Genomic DNA, 19,056 nt, shown 5'->3' on the forward strand with positions numbered 1-19,056 from the left:
GCTACCGCTTGGGGGGCAACCTCAAGGTACTCAATTACTGCCTGGAGGGCAACCTGAAGGTAGTCAGTTACAGCCTAGGGGTCAACCTCAAGGTACTCAATTATCGCCTGGGGGGAAACCTCAAGGACAGTACATACATTCGAGATAGTACATACCTCAAGGTCAACCCCAGACGTAATACATACCTCAAGGTCAACCCCAATATCAATATATACCTCAAGGTCAACCCTAGTTTCAATACGTGCCTCAAGGTTATCAACCTCAAGGTCAGTACCCAACTTAAGGTTTCCAACCACCTTCTCGTCAATCATTTGTACGAGGAACTGGAAATGTACCATTTAATTATCAGCCCTATGCTCAATCTGGTTATGGCCTTTCATATGCTCAACCTTCTATGGGTCCATACCCTGGAATGAACATGGTGTTGGATCCATCTCAAACTCAATAGATTTTTCAACCTAATGTGTAGTTGTCATCTCAATCTGGACAATGTTTGGTTTCTGGTTCAACCCAGCAACCTGTCCCGCCTACTATTCAAACTTCTGCACCTGGTGTAGCTCATCAGTCTGGGCCTAGTTCACCTCGAACTCCGCCTCAAACGACTGCTGCAACTACTGCAGCTTCTGTTCAATCTACCCCACCTACTTCTAGAGTATCGGCAACTTTGGTTTCTTCTGTTCCTGCTTCAACTCCTCAAGCCTCTTTACCTTAGTTGGGACCTACAATTCAAACTTCGGTTCAGATGCCTGTAGGACAACCTGGTCCAAGGGCAGTTGTCACAAGTCAACCACAATTCACTTATCAACCGTACCAGGGACAATACCAATTCGGTCCTATTGTGCAAAGCCCAGTTTACCAGTATCAACCGTACCCTGGATATACTTATCATCAACCTCAATAACCCTAGTTTGGTCCGGTTAATACTAGTTTTCCGGGAGGATATAATATTCCAAATGCAATTCCAATTCCAAGTTATCCTGGATATCCTCCTCCTGGGGCTGGTCTTATGACCCATGGTTTTCATGACCCTAACCATTAGTTACCGTTTATTGAAACTTTGGACTTGCTTGTTTGTCGAACCTTACGAATGATCCGAGTAATTATCTTCTGTTTTGGTTGCCAATGCCGAATAAGTTGCCCAATGATATCCCAAAGTTTGAAGGTAAATCAGGAGAGGATCCGTCAAACCATGTGATGACTTATCACCTCTGGTGCGCATCTAATTCCATTATCGATGATTCAATTCACTTACATCTTTTTCAATGCACTCTGATTGGTCTTGCGGCCAAGTGGTACATTGAGACTGCGAGCTTCTTTTTATAATTTTAGTCAGTTAACCACTTCTTTCTTAACTCATTTTCAGTTGCCTATCAGATATGACAATGGCACAGGATTATTAACTTCATTAAAATAGTCAACGTCCACATATATTTCAGATCATATTCATGAATGGAAACGTAGACGACATTTAGTGAAAGTTTTTATTCCGGATCAAATTTTGGCAGAATGGTTCGTTAAATCATTATTACCTAAAATCACTGAGGATATAGCTAAGGTAGGAGTTGTTACTGAAGAGCAAGTAATTGCTCAAGCTTAGTACCTTGACCTCGTTTATACGTAGTCAGGTACTTTACACGAAAAACTCCCCGACCTTCTGAAACAAAATCAAATAACTGCAGCTCCTTCAGGGTCTCTTGCCGCTGATGGTATGATTGGTTCAGTTAGCACCAAAAGCAAGAAGAAATCTTCAAATAATTCTTCTCCTATTATAACTTTACCAGATTCCTTGACAGGAGAATCTTCCACTGAAATTCCTGCTGATATTCACATCATAGAATCATGTGCGGACAAATCAAAATCCAGTGGTAAAAAGAAGGGGAAGAAGAAAAATAAACAAAACTCAAAAGAGAAATCAGATAAAACTGAATCTACTGATGAGAAACGTAAACCTCGCTATCCTTGTCTCATTTGTGATGAGGAGCATTTTACAAGAGTCTGCCCACATTGAGCTGAGGTTGCGAAAATCGTCAAAGGTTCTCAAACGCCTATTGTCTTGAAGGATCATTTTCCTAGTCAAGATAGTAAGATGATTGGTTCTTCCTCAAATGCCTCAGAAGAACCCATATTGATGATGTCTCATGTCAGGATTGCGATGTGATCGCAATATTATGGAAGTAAAAATCCTCTTGGTGGTAAGGAAGCAGAATCTCTAATTCAAACCCATCAACTTCAACTCCTTCTGGTTCTGATCCGCTACAGATCGAGAAACCTAACCCAGACTTAGTAATCAAACCACCTGCTAAAGGTATACTTTGGAAGTCAGCTTTCAATCCACATGCGAGAGCTGCTCAGAATTATAACATTGTTGAAGACTTAGCTATTTCCCCTTCAGCAATTTCGGCTTTGGAAGTGCTGCAATCATGTCCAGCACAGCGTAAATTACTTTTGTCGGCTATAGGAGCTGTTGATATTCAGGATTTGAACCTTATAATCTTCGATTTAGAGAATAGTACACCTCACCTACCTCATCAAATGGCTTTCCAGATTCCAGTGTTAGTCAAAAACAGACCTTGCTTTAGGACTGTAATTGATGAGGGAGCTTCTACGTGTATTATGTCGATCCAGTGTTGGAGATCGCTTGGTTCTCCTACACTCAATCAATCCTCGATGATTCTAAAGGCTTTTGATGGCCGTGGGTTCCATCCTTTTGGCATTTTACAGGATTTACCTATAGGGGTTGAAGGCAAAACTGTAAATCTAGACATGGAAGTGGTTGATGCCCCTCTAGATTACAACCTTCTCTTGGGTCGTAGTTGGTCTTATGCTATGACTGCTGTTGTTTCATCGGTCTTTCGGCTTATCAAGTTTCCTCATAATGGAAAGATCGTAACCATAGACTAGCTGACTTATTTTTCATTCGACCCGGCCTCTTCTGAAAGTATTCAACATGTCGGTAAAACAACTATCCCTTACAAGGATGTTGGGTTAGGATTGATTAAAGATTCTAGTTTACTAGGAAGTTTTTCCTTTCCTCCTCCTAACGTATCACCTTCTACTGCAACTATTCATATGATTTCATCGAACACTATTGTTTTCAATGATCCTTGGATCGTACCTTCTGCGTCTGAGGTGGATTCATTTGGGGATGCGATGCCTTTGAGTCCCTATGAAATTTCATATCAGGCTGTATAGTCGTTTTCTGACCCTTGTTCAACTGAAATTGATCCAATGAATGTCGTCCATGGAGAGTCACTTTCAATATCAACCTCAGATTCAACAAAATTTTCTGAGCTTGTTCATACAGATGAGCAGATTTGTGAACTTTTGTCTGTTGATGATTTACCATGGGAAGATCTTCATCATCGATCTTTGTTTCTACCTGAGCTTGATCATTTTGAAAATTATTTTTCATCTATTTTTACTACTGATTATGTCAAAGAACCATAGAATCCATTGCAACATCCTGATTCTGAGTTAAATTTGGGAAATATCTCTCGAACGGTTCCTATTGACATTTCAATTAAACCAGGAATTATTGAAAACATTCATATAGGTGCTTCTTGTACAGACGATGAACTCCAAACTTATAAATCCCTATTTCAAGAATTCCGTGACGTGTTTGCCTGGTCATATGAAGAAATTCCAGGAATCAATCCATCAATTGTTGTCCATGAAATTAAAACTTACCCAGATGCTAAACCTGTCCAGAAACGTTTGCGTCAGATACATCCATGAAAAGCTGCTGCTATTAAAGCTGAAGTTGAGAAATTACTTCCAGTAGGTTTCATTTATCCAATTCCCTTAACGGATTGGGTATCGAATATTGTTCCTGTTAAAAAAAAGCAAGGAACAATAAGAATATGTATCGATTATAGGGATATTAATCGATCTTGTCCTAAAGACAATTACCCAACCCCCTATATCAGTCAAATCATTGATGATTGTGCTGGCAGCGAAATTTTCTCCTTTATGGATGGTTTTTCAGGTTACAATCAAATCAACAGACTCCCTGCTGATCAACCAAAAATGGCTTTCATTTGTCCATGGGGGACGTTTGCTTATTACAAATTTCCTTTTGGATTAAATAATTCCGGAGCAACTTTTCAAAGGGCTATGTCTTACGCATTTCATGACATCAAGCACATTGTGCAGCCATATCTCGATGATTTACCTGCCCATTCATTATGTAGAGCCGATCATCTCACTCATTTACGAGCAATCTTTATGAGATGTAGGCATTATCGAATTAGACTGAATCCACAAAAATGTGTTTTCTGTGTAGAAATGGGTCGTTACTGGGATTTGTTGTTTCAAAATCCGACATTCGTGTTGATCCCTCAAAGGTTGAAACTATTGTCAAATTTCCTCCTCCTTCGACTCTTCGCCAACTCCAAAGTTTCCAAGGGAAAGCAAACTTTTTACGTCGTTTCATTCCTAACTACGCTGAGATAACAAAGGGTTTTACCAGGTTGTTGAAGCAGAATACTCCATTATTTTGGGATGAGATAGCTAAAAAATCTTTTGATGCACTTAAACACACGTTGACCCATGCACCGTTATTGCATCCTCCCAACTACAACCAGGATTACTTCTTGTACCTCACCGCTTCTCATTCCACCATTGGGATGGTTTTAGTTTTGGAAGATGAATTCAACAGTGAACATTTGATTTACTATCTTAGTTGAACTTTGAATCCGACTGAGCTTAAATATTCGCATGTGGAGAAATTGGCCTTGGCAGCTGTTTAAGCTATCCAAAGATTTTGTCATTACATCTTACTACGCAAAACTACCGTAATTTCTAACTGTAACCCTATGATCTATATTTTGACCAAAAAATTGCTAGGGGGCAAGTATTCCAAATGGATAGTTATCCTGCAGGAATTTGACTTGGAATTTGAAAAATCCAAGGCAAAGAAATCTTTGGTATTTGTGGAATTGATGTGTGATTTCCCGCGTGCTGATATTGAAACTGTGGAGGAAGAGACCATTGTAGATGAATCTTTGTTTCTTATCAGTAATCTTGGTCAATGGTATGCAGATATTATTGTTTATCTCCAAACCCAATCCTTTTGGCCTGAAATTTCACGATCTCAGCGACGGAAAATACGTTTCCAATTCCAACAATACAATATTATTGGAGATACACTCTATCATTGTGGGGCGGATTCTGTTTTCTAACGTTGTGTAACTCATGAAGAAGCTGAAAAGGTTCTAAATGACTGTCACTCTGGAGCATGTGGCGGTCATATGTATGGGTATGCCACAACCCAAAAGATATTGTGCGTTGGTTATTTCTGGCCATATTTATTTAAAGATTGTATCTATGCGGTCCAGAAATGCCACAATTGTCAAATTTTTGATCATAATATGCATGCTCCACCTGCTCCTCTCCACCCTATAATTGCCGCCGGTCGTTTTGCAAAGTGGGGTATCGACTTTATTACATGTAACCCTCACTCAGCCAGGGGGCATGCGTATATCATCCTTGCGGTAGATTATTTTACTAAGTGGGCCGAGGCGATGCCTACATTTTCGGCAGACGACAAAACTATTGTAATTTTCATTTTCAATCACATAATTACTAGATTCAGTGTTCCTCAAGTGATTATTACTGATCATGGGAGTCATTTTCGAAACATCATGATGACTGAACTAACAGATCAACTTGGTCTGCATCACGATAGTTCTACTCCATATTACCCACAGGCTAATGGTCTAGTTGAAGCTATCAACAAAGTTCTAGTCACTATGATCTGACGAATCATTGGTATTCATAGGTCAAATTGGCATAACATGTTTGTTATCGGGAAATCTATTGTCCACTCGGAGCTGCTAGTCCCACTAAGATTGGTAGCTACCTTGGAAACAAATAAACTAGAACTACTTTCGTTTTCCTTTATGAGAAGTAGATAAGAGTGGAATGAAGGACACCAACCTCAGTCTTGTGCTTGGTTCCTTGCTCGATTCCTCTCCCTTCTGACAGATCCTTGCTGCTTCTCCTTCATCTACCTAGCTTCAAAGAGCACATGTGGAATCAAAGCAGCATAATACTATCGAAGAACAAAGATCTACAATCATAAACAATATAGGACCAGATGTATATTGACCACACAAATGCATATATCATCAAACATACAAGAATGTGGAGGAAAACTTAAATAGATTTATTAATATCAAGAATAGCAAAGAGGATTACAACCAATTGTTCTGACCCAACATCATCCTCCAGCATGAAAGCCCTTCTTTCACCTCATGAAAATCTTAGATCACCCAACACTATGATATTCCAACAAGAAACCAATAGCAATTCCTTACAAGATACAAAATTCCAGCCTCTGGATCTCGGGGATGAGGGATACATATATAGATGATTTCAGGGGGGTGAGTCAGCTTCTAGGATTTTGATTAGTATTCTCTCTCTGATAGTTCTTGATTCCACTTGGAGATTGATGATCTCTTACTCATCCCTGGGCGAATTTAGAGAGGCAAGTGTCACAGGAGAAGTTTCTGGAAGATTCCATGATCATCCACCTCGCAAACTGTCTCTGCCATTTGTCCACTCTCGCCCATCGCACCCTATAGAAGGGATTTTCAGTATACATCGCACCTCCTATGTGAATTAGGTGGGATGCATCACACTTTGACCATGGAGCAGGTGAGATGGTCCAGTTTTGACCAGTTTTTCATGGAGAACTTCTGGGAGATGATGTAATCAACTGACCTTGTTCTTTTAGGGTATGGAACAACACTTTTAGGGACTTAGGAGCCCTTGGTTTATGGACATGTTTGATTGATGTTGCAGTGACCAAAAATGTCTATAACAGTTGCCCCCTAAAGCATGAGGTCGTTAATCTTTTGATGTCGGGTGAAATTCTTTATCATGAGGATTCGAAGTTTTTTCGAGCTAGAAGGTGACCTGTAATAAGATACAATACAATACATTATCTTCATAATATTTTTCATGATCTAGCTGAGGCGGGCATTCCCATGCTCATCTTTATAAATTCATTTTCATGTACATAAGATAGACAACCGTCTGTGCGGGAGACTGATGATTCTAATAGAGTCATCATCCTTTGATTCAGATGATCATCTGTGCAACAAAAATGTACATTTGATGTCTTTATTTTCCTGAATATATCGCAGCCCGGATGGATGAAACTAGATCCGGGGTCTTCAAACTCATTCAATATTCACTCGAAGTACAAGTCGATCCATGTGAAAGATGTTCTGGATTCGAACATGGAAAGACATCGCCTCATTACCAGCCAATGATGTAAGCTGTTAACAGGCGCGAGAGGAATCACCGATAATGATGATGACCCTCAAGGTAATACAGTGCAATTCGTGTGGTGTGAATAAGGGACTTGGTGTCGAACACCGCGTAAAATCTTTCGGTCGAAGGCCATTGATGTAAACCTGTCGCTGGAAGTGAGAAACTTGCCATTGAGGCATGTAAGCTTCAAAGTACTGAAAGGGTTGTTCCTAAGTCGAATTCTCAGATAATGAGCTGATGTCGACAAGAAGTGACCTACTGTTAGAGGGCCTTAATGAATCCCACATCTATGACATGGAATGGAGTAAATGATTTTAGAGGTGAAAATGATCTGATGATACAGGGTTCAGGGTGGTGGTCATGAAAGAATGGAGCATGAATGTGTTGGCATTATGGCTAAAGTGTTGTCCTTGATGGCAACCCATTCAGGTGGTAGTTCACTATTCTTCAAGTCAGCAGCAGAAGTTAATGATCAGCTCTCATTTTATTGAAAAATTATGAAGGACGCAGGAAGCCAGTTCAGAAAGTGCGTCCCCGCAGGTATACCATGCAGAACCCGCGTCCAAGGACGCAGGCCAGCCATTCAAGGGGTGCGTCCACCCAGTGCACACATTTCAAGGAAGAGAAAAACACGTGGGGGTTTCTTGTGTGGTATCTAGCCGACGGTTTTGTGTTTCTATGGTGTCGGCTCGTGGTATTGTTCCTTGATTTGAGGAGGAGATTGCCTATATAAAGCAAAGGAGATCATTTGGTTTGAGTAAGTCTTGGGTTGAATATCTTATGAGGGCTAGATCTGGTCTAGATCTAAACAAGGCGAATCTACTGATGGACCGAGATCTCTTCGGCGCATGTTCAGATCTGTGGATCTGATTGTCTGGGTTACTTCTAAAGTCTTGAAATCATCTATGCCGGGAGGGACGCAGGTGCAGTAAGGATTCAGGTGCGTCTGGGACGCAGGAGCGAAGAGTTTCAGGTGCGCCGGACGCAGGCGCAGAAGGGTTCAGGTGCGCCGGGACGCAGGCAGTTCAGTAGACTCAGTGCGACGAACTCAGGCTAGCAGTTGAGCAGAGTGCGTCCGGGACGCAGGTCAGCAGTTGAGCAGGGTGCGTCCAGGGACTCAGGCCAGCAGTTGAGCAGGGTGAGTCCAGGACTCAGGCTAGCAGTTGAGCAGGGTGAGTCCGGACTCAGGCTAGCAGTTGAGCAGGGTGCTTCCTTCTCTTAAAATCTTTGTTTATCATTGTTGTGTTCTGGGTTTTGTCCTATTATTGTTGATCTGGTTACTTCAGTTGATTGGGTGTTTCAGAAGGTTGTTTGAGCTTCAATGTTGTTGTTGGGTCCAGTATGAAAATTGGATGAAATGTGGCCTTTCAGTTTATGGGTTGTGCTTCAGTGTATCCAGTATGAAAATTGATGAAATGTGGTACATGAAGGAGAGAAGATTGTAGGCCGGCGCCTACGTACTAGTATCTAAGCTAGTACAAGAGCTAAAGGAAATCTTTGGAGTATTGTAGCAGGTAGTAGCCTGCGTACTAGTAAATGGATCGGCTAGTACAAGAGCAAAGGGGGTTGTAGCTCCCGTACTGGTATAAGGCTGCACCAGTACAAATATTGTAAAAGAATTTTCTTATTAAGAAGAAGATTGAGATGACTTGCAGCAGGTGGTTTTCTCCCGCATTGGGTTTCCACCTTACATCATTGTGTTCATATGTCTGCCTTATGTGTGATGATCTACTTTATGTTACTGCATCTGTTAACTGATAATATGGTTGATAATGTTCTAATGCACTCATTGAAGATCGATTAACTTAATCATAAGAAGTTGTGGAAGTAGCATATATGAATCTGATTATGGAAATGAAAAAGTTTTATTAATATGATAATAGTGATTCACCCCCCCTCTCAGTATTATTTCCAACAATTGGAATCAGAGCAGGTCCTTTGATAGAAGCTTGATCGCTTGAAGGAGATCCGTGGAACAATGGGAAAGAAGCTTAAGAAGAAAGCTAATAAGAAAAAGAAGTCATCTCAGAAGAACTATGACAGTGGAAGAATCGATTGGGGATTAGGCATAAGAAGCTCTTCAGATTCAGAATCAGATTCAGAGTCATTATCAGGTATGAATGTGTTATCCTCTGATGTTCCAGCTATATTTCCTTGTGAAAGAGATGAAAGTGATAGCGAAACTACTAAATTTTCTCTTATGGGTGAACAAGAAAGATATCAAATAGAGGCAGAATTTAAAAGGCTGACAGACAAAATTAGAGATCAACAAGATCTATTGAACAAAAAGGAATGTGATTTCAAAGAAGAAGCTACCAAACTAAGGGCACAACTAGAAGAAGGAAACAAGGTAAGAAAGCTACTCAAGGACAAGGAAGACCAATGTCAAAAATTGCAGCATGAAGTGACATCATTAAGAAAAGAAGTCAACGAAAGAAGCACAACCATCAAGAAACTCAAAGATAGATCCAGCTACTATGAAAATCTTGAAGCTACAATCCTCTCACTAAAAGGAGATCTTGAAGAATCAAAGAAGCAGAATACAGATCTACTCCAAGCTATTGCAAAACAAGAAAACGAAGTCACCAGCTTAAAATCTCAACTGGAATGTGCCTTCCGAGTTCGTCAAATGCAGCAGGATCTGTATGAAGAACAAGAAAAAGAGATTCTCAAACTAAGGGAACAAATGGAAGAAGGAAGGAACGCTGAAGAAGTTTTGAGAGAGAAATCTCTTGAAAAGGAAGAACAGCTTCAGGTTGAGGTAAATATCTTGAAAGGTAAACTAGAAGAAAAGGATAAGCTTTTACGATTTCAAGATAGCTCTAAAGTATTGGATGATATTCTTAGTAGTCAAAGGTCCCCTGCTATAAAGACTGGTCTTGGTTTCCATGAATCTGTTGAAGGTGAATCTAGTTCACAAGGTGAGGCAAGAAACTCTAAAAGGAAATCTAAAGTGATCAACGAAGAAGTGAAAGATCAATCTCATCATCAACCAAGGAAAGAGATTCCTCAAAGAAAATCCTTTACTCCTCCTATGAATAATGTTGAATGTTATGTATGTCATAATCTTGGACATGTTGCAGCTAGATGTAGAAGAAGAAGATTTCAAGACCCTTATGCAGAAAGGTCATCTCAATCAAGGTACTTTTATGGATATTGCTTTGCTTGCAATATGTTTGGTCACAAAGCTACTGATTGTTACAAGAGGAATATGAAACATGTAAGATGTTATGCATGTAACAAGCTTGGACATATAGCCAAGGAATGCAGGAACAAAGTTTGGGCACCATATCAAAAGGAGAAAATGTCATCATCACGCTTGAAGATATGGAGGAAAAAGGAAGTACAGCCAGAAAAGGATGGCACAGTACAATGTACAGACATACCAGAATCAGAGGAAGCTGAAAGTACAGGACGCAGTGCAGTAACAGGAGACCTGCGTGCGGACGCAGGCCAGACCAAGTCCAGGTGCATCCAGGACGCAGTTCAGTAACTGAAGATCTGCGTGGGGACGCAGAGCGACGGAGGATCAGGTGCGTCCCTGAAGCAAAAGGACGCAGCGCGATAGTAATTTTGGGTGCGTCCCTGAGTAAAAGTACGCGGCGCGATAGTGTTTTTGGGTGCGTCCCTGCAGCAACAGGACGCAGCGTAGCAGAAGTTGAAGTGCGTACCTGTCTCAAAGCATTTATTAGCTGATTCTTCTTTATATGCATGATCAGATTTAACAGATGGCACTAGTTCAGGGGGAGCATATGTCCTAAATGCATTGTTGGCATTATGGTCCTTGGTGACAATGCTTATGATTCATCTTGCTATTATGAGTTGGTCACATGATCAGATAATGATGCTTGCATGAAGTCTTTATTATCCTTGGCACATATATGGATGAGGTTGGCTGATTTCGTGGATGATTACTCAAAGTCGCATTGTTGGAGACATGATGGTTATGAGTTGATGTTGACAGATACTATGGAGCAGATTATACAGTGCTGTTGTTTGTCATGATCTTTAGATGTTTGGAAGGTCGTAGCAAGACTCATGTTGTAATGGTCTATCTATTATAGTCATCTCTTCAGGTCATGTAACGACCTATGTCCCCCCACTATGCATGGGATGAAGATGTAATGTATTTGGTTCTCATATTTCTGATGTATTCCCACTTGGTTGGATGGATGATCCTTATTGTGATGAGTGATGGATGTATGTATTGAGTCTTTTGGTGATAGGAAGGTCATTTATGATATATATAGAGTCATGTTCTTCTTGTAGAACATCTTTTTGCAGACCTTGCTTACAGTCAGGGGGAGCTTGACCATGAACAAACACCATACAGCAGAGCAGACATCTCAGCCGGTTCTCAGAAAGACCATTATCAGATTGGAGCACCATGACATATACAAAGGAGGAGCTCATTCAGAGACTTCAGCATATCTGGTTCATAGTCAAAGGGAGCATGTTCTTAGGGGGAGCATACCCCTTTGCCCTTGATGTCAAAGGGGGAGAGTGATCTGGTGTTGTTGCCATCAAGTCCAAAGGGGGAGATTGTTGGCATTATGATGCATGTGTTGTACTTGATGGCAACCCCCCTCATAGAAGACCATCTCACTTATATACATTCAGAAGAGATATCAGATGTAACATAATACATAGATGCAGGACAGCTCAAAGGAATCAAATGGCAAGTTCTTAGTAAGCTTTGCCATCAAGTCCAAAGGGGGAGATTGTTGGCATTATGGCTAAAGTGTTGTCCTTGATGGCAACCCATTCAGGTGGTAGTTCACTATTCTTCAAGTCAGCAGCAGAAGTTAATGATCAGCTCTCATTTTATTGAAAAATTATGAAGGACGCAGGAAGCCAGTTCAGAAAGTGCGTCCCCGCAGGTATACCATGCAGAACCCGCGTCCAAGGACGCAGGCCAGCCATTCAAGGGGTGCGTCCACCCAGTGCACACATTTCAAGGAAGAGAAAAGCACGTGGGGGTTTCTTGTGTGGTATCTAGCCGACGGTTTTGTGTTTCTATGGTGTCGGCTCGTGGTATTGTTCCTTGATTTGAGGAGGAGATTGCCTATATAAAGCAAAGGAGATCATTTGGTTTGAGTAAGTCTTGGGTTGAATATCTTATGAGGGCTAGATCTGGTCTAGATCTAAACAAGGCGAATCTACTGATGGACCGAGATCTCTTCGGCGCATGTTCAGATCTGTGGATCTGATTGTCTGGGTTACTTCTAAAGTCTTGAAATCATCTATGCCCGGAGGGACGCAGGTGCAGTAAGGATTCAGGTGCGTCCGGGACGCAGGAGCGAAGAGTTTCAGGTGCACCGGACGCAGGCGCAGAAGGGTTCAGGTGCGCCGGGACGCAGGCAGTTCAGTAGACTCAGTGCGACGGACTCAGGCTAGCAGTTGAGCAGAGTGCGTCCGGGACGCAGGTCAGCAGTTGAGCAGGGTGCGTCCAGGGACTCAGGCCAGCAGTTGAGCAGGGTGAATCCAGGACTCAGGCTAGCAGTTGAGCAGGGTGAGTCCGGACTCAGGCTAGCAGTTGAGCAGGGTGCTTCCTTCTCTTAAAATATTTGTTTATCATTGTTGTGTTCTGGGTTTTGTCCTATTATTGTTGATCTGGTTACTTCAGTTGATTGGGTGTTTCAGAAGGTTGTTTGAGCTTCAATGTTGTTGTTGGGTCCAGTATGAAAATTGGATGAAATGTGGCCTTTCAGTTTATGGGTTGTGCTTCAGTGTATCCAGTATGAAAATTGATGAAATGTGGTACATGAAGGAGAGAAGATTGTAGGCCGGCGCCTACGTACTAGTATCTAAGCTAGTACAAGAGCTAAAGGAAATTTTTGGAGTATTGTAGTAGGTAGTAGCCTGCGTACTAGTAAATGGATCGGCTAGTACAAGAGCAAAGGGGGTTGTAGCTCCCGTACTGGTATAAGGCTGCACCAGTACAAATATTGTAAAAGAATTTTCTTATTAAGAAGAAGATTGAGATGACTTGCAGCAGGTGGTTTTCTCCCGCATTGGGTTTCCACCTTACATCATTGTGTTCATATGTCTGCCTTATGTGTGATGATCTACTTTATGTTACTGCATCTGTTAACTGATAATATGGTTGATAATGTTCTAATGCACTCATTGAAGATCGATTAACTTAATCATAAGAAGTTGTGGAAGTAGCATATATGAATCTGATTATGGAAATGAAAAAGTTTTATTAATATGATAATACTGATTCACCCCCCCTCTCAGTATTATTTCCAACAGAATGTATTGGAGCGGATGAGACACAGGTGAATTCTTTGAGCGACTTCTCTTGAACATACCAATGACACTGACATGGATTGGTAGCGTTAACCCCAAATATGGATGGTGTGATGGACCAATGGTGATATGACCAGTGAACGGAACAACCCAACCCGACTCAGACGCGGAGTGAAAGTGTCATGTTCAAGAGCAACTTGCTACCAATAAAGTTTCTTCAAGTTTTCTTCCCAAATTTTCCCTAGTCATTGCTGACCAGTACCTCTTTATTTTTGTCAAGCTTGAGGAGGATAACATATGCTTGTTCTATAATTTGTCCTTTGGGCAAACCCATTGCTATATTTTAACAAGCCTAGCGACAGTGAAACTCGTTCTTTTCTGTATGGACAAGTTTGTCGCTATTCGGTTTTAACGAGTTTAACGACAAAGATAACTCGGTCCTTTTCAATTTGAGAGAGTTTGAAAGGGACGCAAAGGAAACTCCAATAATTTGTTTTCGTCATATAATCCCTTAAGTCCAAAAAAGTATAAAATAATACGAAAGCGATGAATTTTCAGTAATTTTAATGAGACGAACAAAACAAGTGCTCGATCTTTTTGTGTAATAATCCCTCAAGTCCAAAAAGATTAAAATCTAGAGGAGGGATAGCACTTCCGGTTGCTTTAATGAGCTGGAGAGGCCAATCACTCGACAATCTATTCATATTTTACGAGTCAGGTGAAAAGAGCTTAAAGGAGATTCGTTTTTGAGGATCGAGTGATAATTTCGGGTAGCAGCTGATTCCAAGTAAGGTTTGGAATTTTCCAATCATGGTAGTGTCACAAGGATGGCTAACAGGATCACTCTTCGCAGCTGTTCCTGAAAAAGGGTAAGCAATCAAATGGAAGTGAATGATCGGCTAAAACAGAGTGGAGGTGATAATGATAGCACGACCAGGGCTCAAACGCTGATGATAATGCATTCACAATGGTTATTTACCAGAAATTGGTTCATTTTTTAATGAGCTTAAACTCTGGGGGAACATTTGCTCATTGCTTATGTTTAATTTTTAATGAGCTTGAACTCCACATAAAAACTGCTCGTGTCAGTCATATAATAAGGATATGTCATCTAAGATGCCATTTTTTATGGAGCTTGCACCTTTCAAAGCTTTGCCCTGGATCCTTTCTTTATGCAAGTTAGGAACGACCAATCCTACGAGTTTAAAGGGTTGAGAAACTATAAACTATGAAAATAAATGGTCGCTCTTCGCTTGGATGCGAAAAGCTTTGCATGCCCCCAGGTATAAAGAAAAGTTTCCAGGTTACCATATGAAAGCTCCCCATCTACATTGCAGACAAAATGATTCCTTGGCGATGTCTACCGAAATAGACAAAAGTGAGTGGCATGGTCGCCTCCACTCACATAACTTTGACGAGAGAATCTTATTCCAGTCTAATCCCATTTTCCTAAACGGACGGGTGTGTCAGACTAGTCATATATCCTCCGCAGAAACCTACCCTATACCCAAGGTTTTCCTGCCAAAACAGACTAGGGTCCATTGCCCCTGGGTTTCAGTCATGTCCTCCCGAATCACTCGCGCTCTTCAGGTGGACGGACTGGAGATTGATGAGACATTCCTTGCGTGAAAAGACCATTTAGGGATGGTAGTTGACTATTTGCTATGTGTGAGCTGGGGAACGAAAGCTGGTCTACAAGCTTGACCACTCGTCCTTCATGCGGAAAACACATTACTGTAAAGTGTGAGGAGACAATGGCTCCCATGCAATAAATATAGTCACACCCAAGGAGTAGATTATAATCCAGAGGTCCTTGGACTACCATTACGTCCATGTGAACGGTTTTCCTTCTCAATGTTATCGACACATTGGGAAGGATCCCTAATGGTCGACTGGTTCCTTTGTCAAAGCGTGTCAGATTTCTCATCTTAGGCAGAAGCGATGGCGAACCAAGCGGTTTCCAAGCAATTGAGGAAAGGATACTCACAGAAGCCCCTTCATCTATGATGGTACCGGCCATGATCATTCTTTATACTTGTGCAATGATTCAGAATGGTACACTCGCCGGTAAACGGGGTCTGCCTAGTAGGTTCCAATCGAAGGAAACAACTAGGTTGCTTGGAGGTGTGATCGAATAGACGGCTGGATATGACTCTGACTTTTAAACACACATGGGCAACAAGAATAATGTGAAGGATAAAACATGACAATATAATTTTTATTAACAAATGATTTACATTTATATTACAATATGTGACCATTGGGTTTCACATCCCAAGGTCTCTTGGACTCCTTTTGTCCATTCGGCTTCCACACTAACCCATTGAGGATTAGTTGTCAAACATTCCCCCCCTTAATCCGAATGGTTATGTATGAGTCCAAGAAGAGAGCTGTAATACAAAATGTGAAAAAATGCATGGCAATACTAGGCTGAATGTGCTCTCTGAAATGTTGGTATAAAGGGCGGTGGTTTAAGGATGACCACCAACACTGGAACACTTAATGTAGTTCCCGGAACTCTTCCAAAACTGGCAAGAAGCTGAAGTCTTCTTCTAGAGGAAGTGCTCCTATTTTTTTGAAGAGGGAAACCTTCAACCAATAAAGGGAGGTCTCACCCTACATAAAAGGGAGAACTTCAACCTGAAAAGTGAAGTCTCAACCTGTGATGGTTTAAGGATGACCAACAACTATGGAATGCTTAATGCAATTCCTGGAACTCTTCCAAAACTGGCAAGAAGCTGGAGTCTTCTACTAGAGGAATTGTTCTCAATTTTTTTCTTGGAATTCTTCCGAAACTGGCAAGAAGCTGAAGTCTTCTGCTAGAGGAAGTGTCCCAGATTGCCAACTGAAGGCATGTTCACGGGCATCTTTGTTTCTGGCTACAACTTTGAAACTGGTGTGGAGGGTTATGGCTCGGGCTCGCTTGATGTGACTTTGAAGCTTGTAGATGACCATCATTTCCCCCCTTGTCAGATACAAGGTGAGATGATGGAGAAAAATCAACTGCAAGATTGTTCAATACTTTGGAACAAGTTCTGACATGGGTTTGGAATATCTTCTTGGCTGTTGATGCCCATTGCCAAGAAGCGATCCATCCAAGATGAATCTTTGTTCTTGCAGGACATTTGTTTCTGAAGCATTTGTGTGAAGAATGACTGGTTTTATGACAATGCTTACATGGATGAAGATCAAAATAGTGATCTTTCAAATGGCCAACTCGGTCACAGTGTTGGCATTTCACAATCTGTTGTTGTTGTTGTTGTTGTTGCTGTAGAGGAGAGGTAGAGTCTGGAACAACTGAAGGTGAACTGTCATGAGGAGCAGGTGAACTGTCATGAATGAATCCAGCACTCTGAAACTAAATGGGCTTTGAGTAGTCTGGAATATGAAAGGACAAGTCCTTGTCATATACAAGACCAGTTCTGTGCTTGTTGTGGACAAGCTATTCCCAAGGTCTGATGATGGGCTTGGGAAGTGCAGACTGAGTTTCTACATCTGCATGTACAACTACTGCTTTATTGGGTACTAAATCTGAACCAACTGTAACATTATTGACTTGCTGTTTATGGGAGTCTGTTTCATTGTTCTGAATAGAAACAGGTTTAGAATGATGATTCCTCTGTTTTAATTCTTCTTGCTGTAGCTGAGTTTCAAGCTGCAAAAAATCAATTTTCTCTTATGCATTTTGTAGACAGACCTGAATGTCTGTGAGAGAAACTTTGCTGACTTTTAATGTATCATGATTAGAGGAATGTATCAGAGTTTTTAAGAACTCTAATATTTCAGTAATTCGAGCCATATTCTCCATTGTCAAAATTACACCTTTTTAAAAAACTGATCACAACTATGACCCAATGAGTAAAAGTAACACCCACTCACAGTACAATGACACAGAAAAATCCTTTGTAAATGTGCAGCAAATGAATCAAGGAATCAATGAATATATATGTAGACAGAGACTATAATGAGTTTTAATACCACAACTGGGGCAACAGCAACTGCAAACTTGCTTGGATCCTTCAAGTACTCCTTCACTTTCAAATCAGAAATGATGGCTATCAAAACTTCAATAATTATAACACCATGTCATGGGCAGGACTTGAATACTCATATGCTTTGACTGGGGTACAAATCAATATTCTCTGATCTTGCCACTTTCTGGCAATGAAGATAAGCAATGAGAGTAAATTCCAGCAAGGACTTTCAGACCTAGAATGCTGCTCCAACACTTGCTCAGGTCATAGGCATGGGAATGAGTCTCTAGCACGCTGAAACAACAGTGATAGACCTCCTTACATGTCCAAATACTTAGCAAACTGTACAGTGCTGGTCATATATACCATAGAATTTTACCATGACCTTTCAAGAGCCTTCCAACCATGCACAGTTTCAGGAAAACCTATAATGTTATATCAACAAATAAATTCTAGCAAATTAGTCCATGTAATAATAATAATATATACCCGAGGGAAGTAAATAAATGTATCTTTTACAGATATAGCAGCCCTCTTGTTCCATAGGTGTTCACCTCAAGGAGATTAGAGAATACTCGACCCTACTTCAGATGTATATGCAGCCAATTATTAAGGAGATTTGACTCTTTGACAATGATAAAATCTTCCCACAAAGGACAACTCGAACAAAAAACTTGGATGAAGTAAACTTGTCCTCTTTCCTGTTAGTATTGCCCTCAACTACTACAAAAGTAAATTGTTCCAAAACTCAGATATAGGTGCCTTTTGTTTAGTTGAAAACTCGGTCCTTACGAATTTATATGCCATATATGGCCATTCATGTGCTGAAAACATTACATAACCGCCATCCATATGCCATCACCTTAAACGTTTCGTATGTATGATTTTTTTGTTATGCTACGACCCATTTGGGATATGACAAACATAAAGAGCATTGTTTCAACGCAAACACACAATATATGGAGCTCACAACATATAAAGAGCATGTATATCAATGCACATGAACATTTACTTACAACATTCAACCTCAAGTCATTCAACGCCTTCAATCGTGGTACCTGAAATCTTACACAGTGATGAATGTATGGTCTCTCCAAACTTAAACATCGCACTGTCTTCGAAAATGTTTAACACGGTATGTATACGGGTCCCATAGAGAAGTCCAACGCTAAACTGTATAGTTGTTAGCATTCCCTCTGGATAAAACAATCGTAAGTCAAAGTGTTTTGATTCTCAAACTGATAGTGGAGCCCTCCACTCTGAAACAGTAATTTCATGGAAAGTAGAACCCTCCACTCTGAAGCAATAATTTCATGGAAATTTGGACACACGCAACTTCCGACTCACCCACATCGACTTCTTCGACGTACAAGGAATCTGCCTCTGGGGGTTTCCACGCCTTCAAAATGCGACCCACTCGGATATCCAATGCCTCCACTACTTCCCTCGAAACGTCTGCTGTTGCCTCTTTTGTTACTGACGGTTTGCAAGCAGTAGTGATGTTGTCTTTTGCATTGAGAGAAGGAGAATAAGCAGAGCAGCAAAGGGT

This window comes from Pinus tabuliformis, chromosome 7 (genome assembly GCF_031772625.1).
Source record: "Pinus tabuliformis cultivar Carrire ecotype Pingquan chromosome 7, CPIR1, whole genome shotgun sequence".
NCBI classification, from domain to species: Eukaryota; Viridiplantae; Streptophyta; class Pinopsida; order Pinales; family Pinaceae; genus Pinus; species Pinus tabuliformis.